This window comes from Octopus sinensis, linkage group LG10 (assembly GCF_006345805.1).
Source record: "Octopus sinensis linkage group LG10, ASM634580v1, whole genome shotgun sequence".
Taxonomy (NCBI): domain Eukaryota; kingdom Metazoa; phylum Mollusca; class Cephalopoda; order Octopoda; family Octopodidae; genus Octopus; species Octopus sinensis.
In genome coordinates, this window is record NC_043006.1 from 80,223,861 (window position 1) to 80,232,451 (window position 8,591).

General features: G+C 37.7%; 1 protein-coding gene across 4 annotated transcripts in view; it reads right to left on the reverse strand.

Annotated features, from left to right (window-relative positions):
* LOC115216264 (G-protein coupled receptor Mth2-like) overlaps nucleotides 1–8,591 on the reverse strand; it is a 100,318-nt gene that overhangs the window by 54,924 nt on the left and 36,803 nt on the right. For 2 of the 4 annotated variants that reach the window (XM_036506850.1, XM_029785463.2), the window contains exon 1: nucleotides 5,704–6,162. The exons of 1 other annotated variant lie outside the window; for it this stretch is intronic. The gene's annotated coding sequence lies outside the window, so the exon portion shown is untranslated. One more of the 4 variants, XM_036506846.1, reaches the window with a different exon arrangement.

Consider the following 8,591-nt stretch of genomic DNA (forward strand, 5'->3'; position numbering starts at 1 on the left):
AAATATGGATCTATTTATCTGATTAAACACTTCCAGACAGTGCCCCAGCATGACCGCTGTACAACTACTGAAGTAAATGAAAATAGAAGGCAATTTTTTTTTCAAATTTCGGCACAAGAGTTTAGTCGGTTATATCGACCTCAGTACTTGACTGGTACTTATTGTATCGACTTTCGAAAGGTTGAAAGGCAAAAGTAATCATTGATCTCAGAACATAAAGAACCAGTAGATTCGCTGTTGAGCATTTTGTACTTTGCACAAGCGATTCTGCCAGCTCACCGCCTTAATAATAATATAAACTTTGAAAAGTATTTATAAAACATATAATCATTGAATCACCACGTTTTATCTTGGATATATTTATGTACGTACATACTATACATGTACGAATGCATTTCTTATTCTTAGCTTTCCCTTCCACAGAGATGAAGCTAGTTTTTAACAAAGAATCAGAGCTCCAATTTTTGAAAGTTGGGTAACAAAAACGATGCATTACACTTTGAATATTAGAATAATCTTGCATATTTTAACATTGTTTTTATAGATTGTATCTAGAAGGAGTGTGATTTTTGAATATTTTTGCCCAAAAATTCTATATAATAATAATAATAATAATAATAATAATAATAGTAATAATATTAATAATAATAATGATAATAACAATAATAATGAAATTATTGTATACAGTGCTCAGGTGCACCACAACTTGTCAAAAGTGCGTATAAAGAATATGCAGTAATGTACAAATGTCTGGAAAAGGAACAGTGTATGAGTCAGATACAGGCTTGCGTGTGTATGGAAGGGAGAAAATCAGGTGTAGTGTTGGCGAATCTCAAGAAGCATGGAAGTTTTGAAGGACGCAGTGCTCCGACAACTAAACAACTGATGCCGGCAGTTTGTTCCATACTTCAGCAACTCTTAGCGTGAAAAAAGATTTGTCACTTTAGAAAAATGCCAACTTCTTTGGTATATATGTGAGCTTATAATATAGAGACTATAGATATCGAAACAGTTATTCATAAATGTTTTCCTTTTCAATGATATTTGAGACATATTTATGTATACTGGGTGGCCCACTTCTATGACTGTAGATGCCACAAACAAATATATTAATCCTGAAATGTTTGCACTGGGAGGAAGATCTGATGTTCTACCAACATTCTTCGTGTTGTTGTGTAATTAATAACAGGAGCATTATCTAAATTTATCTCTGGCCGGTCATCCTACCCAACAGGAGGTCGTATTTTGGTGATATTTTTGGGAACATGCTTATCACGTGTAATATTATTCACATAAATGTGATAATGACATTTTTGGCTCTATCTTAGCCGATTAATGACTTCACTACCTCTTTTTTCTTTCGTTAGCTATTTCGCAGCTATCCTCTGCTTTTGGAGCGCAAAAGTTTAACCTTGAATTTGTGACGTGATATAACGGTCACGAGTTCAAATGAGGCTGAATGGTGAAGACGGCGACCAGGCAGAATCGTTAGAGCCTTCGTAAAAATGCCTTGCACTATTTATAAGGACTTTTTACATTCTGAAATTTATAATAAGGGTTGCAAATTTCGAAGTGGTTGTCCACAAATATTCTCCTTTCTGCAAATTTTGCGTGATGTGCAAGACTTCTTTTTGTTCCAAATAACAATGTCAAATCTGTCATGTGTACATTTGGTAGAGGTTTTGATGGGAATGCTCTACCAGTATTTCTTGTGAGTGTACGTACGTACTTATGTATGTATGTATGTATGTATGTATGTATGTATGTATGTATGTATGTATGTATGTATGTATGTATGTATGCATGTATGTATGTAGTGAAAACGCGTGGCGTAGTGATTAGGGGCATTCGGCTCATGATCGTAAGGTCGTGAGTTCAATTCCTTAAGCAAGACACTTTATTTCATGTTGCTCCAGTCCACTCAGCTGGCAAAAAGGAGTAGTACCTGTATTTCAAAGGACCAGCCTTGTCACACAGTGTCACGCTGAATCTACCCGAGAACTACGTTAAGGGTACACGTGTTTTTGGAGTGATCAGCCACTTGCACGTTAATTTCACGAGCAAGCTGTTCCGTTGATCGTATCAGCTGGGCCCCTCGTCGTCGCAACCGACGGAGTGCTCCTAATGTATGTATGTATGTATGTATGTATGTATGTATGTATGTATGTATGTATGTATGTATGTATGTATGTATGTGTGTGTGTATGTATGTGTGTGTGCGTATCTGTATGTGTGTGTGTATGCAAGTACGTATGTATTCCGTATTAATATGTGTATTTGGAAACTATTTACAGTACCTAAACTTGTGGTTGTCAGATTTTAGTATTTAGTAAATATAAATGATCGAAGAATGATTATTGATATTTTATATATGCTATATAGGCGCAGGAGTGGCTGTGTGGTAAGTAGCTTGCTTACCAATCACATGGTTCCGGGTTCAGTCCCACTGCGTGGCACCTTGGGCAAGTGTCTTCTACTATATCCTCGGGTCTTGTGAGTGGATTTGGTAGACGGAAACTGAAAGAAGCCCGTCGTATATAAATATATGTATGTGTGTCTGTGTTTGCCCCCCCCCCCACAACATCACTTGACAGCCGATGCTGGTGTGTTTACGTCTGCGTAATCTAGCGGTTCGGCAAAAGAGACCGATAGAATAAGTACCGGGCTTATAAAGAACAAGTCCTGGGGGCGATTTCTTCGAGTAAAAGCGGTGCTCCAGCATGGCCGCAGTCAAATGACTGAAACAAGTAAAAGAGTAAAAGAGTATTTCAAAAAATCTTTTCTTTTAGTGCTCTTTGTGCAGCATCTGAGTTGATTAGCAACAGCTTGTAGAGTAGAAACGGCCAACGGAATCAGTGGTTAGAAGGAGTTGGATATTGTGAGCTGTTTTGGTGAATTTTATATATTTTCGAACCTATGAATTAATAAAAATAAGTTGAAGTTAAACGACGCTGTTCAGAAGACTAATTCTAAATGGTTGATTTTTACGTTTACGTTTACAAATGTGGTTTGTTACTGATACAGAAGAGTAAGGATTTGTAGTGTTTGTTGAGAATAAATCTACTTAATGACATAACTCATAATATAATTGTTGAGGACACATGTACCTGGTGGCATTATTATTGTTGTTGCTGAGAACTATATTTATTCATGTAGTGTTTATACAAATGTAATGCTTTTATAATTTCATAGTTTCAAACAGTAAAATTATAATAAGCGTGGGAAAACGAATCGAGTATTTAATATGGCATGAAAGATGAAAGTTACTGCTGATTGAGAGAGAAAGAGGATAGACAGACAGAGGAGAGAGAGGAGGAGAAAGGAAGAGAGGGAGAGAGTGACATGGGAGAGAGTGATTGAAGTTATACTAAGCATGCAAATTTCTTGTTTGTTCTTTTTATATTTTTCAGTCATTAGACTGCGGTCATGCTGGGACACCTTCTAGAAAGTTCTTGGTTGACCAAATCGACCCTAGTGATTGTTTTTAAGCCTGGTATTTATTCTACCGTCTCTTTTTCAGAACAGCTGAGGTTCGGGACGTAAACAAAACAACACCAGCTGTCAAGCGATGGTGGAGGACAAGCATAAACAGAAGCAATCATACACACACACACACTTGTATATATATATTATATATATATGGACTTCCTCAGTTTCCGTCTACCAAATACACTAACAAGGCTTTGGTCAATCCGGGGCTTTAGTAGAAAACATTTCCCCAAGGTATCAAGCAGTGCAATTGAATCCGAAACCTATGGTAGGGAAGCGATCTTCATACCACGCAGCCATACCTGCATAAAGGTTTTTGGAGCCGTATGAATTTCATATTTGTAGGGTAATGAGACGCATTGTGCATCAGCTCTCCAAAGGAGTAGAGGTCATATTAAAAGCACTCTATCAGCTTTTAGTTATTTACCTTCCAGAGAATGCTCCGATTTAAACGATAAGAAATATCTAAATAGTTATAGAAGCAAAAAGTAATAAATACAGATGAGCTTGTATGTTGAACTAACTGTGCAGATAGTGGTTGTGTCAGAAGATTCGTTGGTACATCTTTCACCATTGTTATGCTGCTCTTAACAATGACAGCTGAGAAAGTATAATCAAGGATTGCCTACAACCACTATAAAGAATGAATGCAAAAAAGATCTGAACCAGTTCGTTAGTATACTCTCTATTGGCTAATGTTTTAAAAAAAATATTAGTATCTAAGGGAGACTAACTTCTTAAGTACACAGGGAGAGAGATGTTTCCAAAAACGTACTGGTGTAGTGTCTTATCTTAGGGTAAGGGAACATATATCTTTCCAAACACAACACAGACATTCACTTCCTCCACAAGGACACACACATATTTGTGCATGAAGGGTGTGTCTTGTGTGTGCCGTAAGTGCCGCGCGCGCAGTGCATGTGTGCGTATGTAAATGTGTATGTATGCATTTATTTAAATATTTATATCTGTGTGCAAGTGCGAACATAATTTCAGCAGGAGGTGATCGTCTAATTGAGAAGCGTTTGTTCTGATCTCTCTCCATTTCTTGTTTCCTCACCAATCGTTTCTGCAGAAGTGTATAAGACTTTTCCTTTTATTTTTCCTGAGCGTAAACCTAATACGCTCTTTTTGCCTTTTGTACCCTATCATCGGATTTTAAAATTTATTTTTGAAACACAGACACGCACACACACACACACTCACACAGACACATACACACACACACACACACACACACACACACACACACACACACACACACACACACACACACAAACACACAAACACACACACTCACACACTCACACACATATATTTCATGATGTGCTTTGATGCACGTCACATTACAATACGAATTAGGGTTGGGTTATATGTTCAACCCGGCTTATGTTTCGAATGGCCTTGTAAAAGTATAATTATATAATTATTCTAAAAGACTATTGAAACGATCGTAATGAAGGGCTCCAAGCATTCCCAATATGCTTCTTATTAACAATTCAATTTCACACACACACATAGACACACGTTTATGAATTTGTATTGCAAAAATACTGATGGGAAGTCGTGTGTTGAAAGAGATATTGCTGCATTTTGGGACGGTCGTATTTTTGTCAAATAAACACACGTACTGTATATTCGTTCTTTACTCGTTTATTATTGTTCTTAATCTAGCTTATGTCCACTGTTCGGAAATCATTCGTCACACATCTGTGACCTCCTCAGTGACACTTTCTGGCGTCGTACGTGCTCTTGCTCTGCTTATTCCATGGAATAAGCTCTTGCTTAAATATTTATATTTAACACGTCGACGGAAAGTGTTGCTGAGGAGGAAGTCGCACGTGTGTGACGAAAGATTTCGGAACAATGGGCATGAGTTAGAATAGGAGCAGCAATGAACGAGTGAAGAACGAATATATAGTGCGTGTGTTTATTTAGCAAAAAAAATGACCATCCCGAAATACAACAATATATATGTATATATGTATGTATGTATATGATTATTTGTGCATATATACGTGTGTGTATGTGTTTATACATATATTCAGTCAATCATTCATACATATATATACGAGTACATATACACACACATGGATATATGTGCATATTTATACACACACACACACACACACACACACACACACACACACACACACACATATCACTTTTCGCAGTAAATACAATGAAAGTAAATACAATATAGTTGAGACCTACCGGATTTGATGCGAAATATTTCTCCGTTTCAATCACAATTGTATAGCTTGTTCACAGCACCAAGTTCCAAGCAAAGTTTGAAAATTCCCAAAAGTTCGCGTTGGTTTTTAGTCTTGGGATAAAACTGTGCATATATCTTTTTAATTTGAATCCATGTCATGCCGACTAAATCGTGTTATTTTTTCACATAATACTGATTGTTCATCCGGTGATAATTGAAAATAATGCCGACAAAGAAACTGCTAAATTTCAAGACCAACCAAATAACACAGTGTGTAAAAATGAACTGACAACGAAATTGAGTGTTTAACTGTGCCAAAGCTAATTCAATATGATATTACTGTGCATTGGTCAATATAAATAACTATGTATTCGACAGTAGATGTATTATAATTATCATGCGATGATAAGCACATTTAAACTAATATTATTCTTCCAAGCAATACAATTTAATTGTCTGTATCAAAATGACATAGGTTATCTTGAATTGTTAACGGAGACATTTCAACACCTACATACTCATGCACACGCACACATACACGCATATACACAGAAAGATAAAAGCAATATGTATACGAAAAGAATATATATGTATATATTATCTCCCCCTCTCTCTCTCCCTTTTACTCTCTCTGTGCGTATATATGTGTATGCATTTGTGTACGTGTCTTTCCCTATCTCTTCCCCCATCTCTCTCTCTCCCTGAGCATACTAATAACGCTAATTGAATGATTTCTGGGTCACTGTAAATTGGAGTGTCTTAATTATTTTACACTTCCGCTTTCCTTTATCCTCGCACATACACAACCACCCACAAACTGCCTAAACACAGCCGTATAGATATTGGCTATGATACTCTTAAGCATGCGCACAGAAATCTATGTGTATGAATGTATACATGTATGTATACGTCAGGTCGCTTGTGAGCTCTCTCATAAGTGCTACTGGTAACATGAAATCCAGTACAACTTGTTGCATTGTCGGGTCGTCGACGACTAAACCGAAACCTTCACTAGGCAAGCCTGGTGAGGAATATTGCTAAAAATCCAGCTGGACTAAAAACAAGAGCTGTCAAAAGGACGGATGAACCCAGTGTAGCTTCCACGAATAGCCAGCAATAGCAGAGTCCCTCAGAAATCCTGAGTTGGTGTCTGGCGTGCTGAAGACCACTGGGAGTGAGGCAGCTCTCAGCTTTTGTTCAGATAAACCATATGTGAAAGGAATGGTACTGGACATTTCTGGGGATCTTTCGGTTTTCCTTGAGATCATGACACTCCCAGATTCCTGAGCCTGCGACCCATATTGGCACTAGATATCTTGACCTGGCTTGTTTCGGAGTAAAATCAAAAGCGTGCAGAGGACCTACGGGACAACGTGCAAGACATGCTGGTCCTAAAATTCTGCAGACGTTGCTGACATTTTGTATGGAGAATGACCAGGGACTGTTTTCCTCGCAAGTGGACAGCCACTACTACCACCACCACTACCACCACCACCACCACCGCCACCGCCGTCGCCGCCGCTGCCACCAGCACCAGCACCACCAGCACCATGATGATGATGATGATGATCATCATCTCTCTCTCTCTCTCTCTCTCTCTCTCTCTTTCTCTCTTTCTCTCTCTCTTTCTCTCTCTCTTTCTCTCTCTCTTTCTCTCTCTTTCTCTCTCTCTCTTTCTCTCTCTTTCTCTCTCTCTCTTTCTTTCTCTCTCTTTCTCCCCCCCCTCTCTCTATATATATTCTATGCAGCATTTCAATATATCTTAATTTCTGTTATAGTAATTAACGAAAAAATAAAGGAAAAACATACTATTCTAAAGAGTAGTGGTAGTATTCCTTTCTACTATAGGCACAAGACCCGAAATAATATGTGAAGGCACTTGTCAGTTATATAGACCCAAGTGTTCGATTTGTGCTTATTTTATCGACCCCGAAAAGATAAAAGGCAATACTGACCTCGGTGGTATTTGAACCCAAAATGTAAAACTGGAAGAAATGCTACTAAATAATTTCGTCAGAGTGATGAATAGTGGGAATGACAGTTTAAAATTTTGGTTTAAGGTTAGATATTTCGGGTGGTGGGCCAAGTCAATTGCATCGACTCCAGTGCTCAACCGGTGCTCATTTTATCGACCCCGAAAGGATGAAAGGCAAAATCGACCTCGGCGGAATTTGAATTCCGAACGTAAAGACGGACGAAATAATTCGAAGCATTTCCCCCCGCAGTGCTGAAGATTCTGCCAGCTCGCCCTCTTATTTCTAATTAAGGCTGTTGGCCAGCAGTATTTGAGGGTAAGGGGTTTCATTGATTACATGGACCCTGTACTTGATTGGTACTTTATTTTACCTACCCCGAAATGGTGTAGGTTGATCTTGGTTAGATTTGAACCGAGAACGCTAAAAGCTAGAACAAATATAGCAAAGCATTTTTCCAAAGCTCTGACGATTCTGATAATCTACCTTTCTTATACTACTAACAATAATAGTTATTCCAGATTTTAGCACAAGGCCTGAAAATTTAGAAGCGGGTTAGTCGATTACAACGATCCAAGTATGTTACTATTACTTTATTCTAGCGACCCCTCTTTGATACAGTTATAATATTTAGAGAAAGGTTTTTTCAAAATATTTATTTTGGAAATTACTTTTGGAAATAGTTATAGTATTTAGAGAAATATTTTTTCAAAATGTTAGGATTAAGAACAAAACCAAGTCTGAAGAATAGTAGAAGAGCCATTGAACAGTGAGAGAGGGGTAAAGCATGAGGAATAGTAGAAGTATCATTGTATAGTGAGAGAGGCGGTCAGAAGAGTAATGTTGAAAAAGTGTGACACACTGTCATTCGCTTTCACATTCATTATTATAGAATTAGAAGTGTCATTGAATAG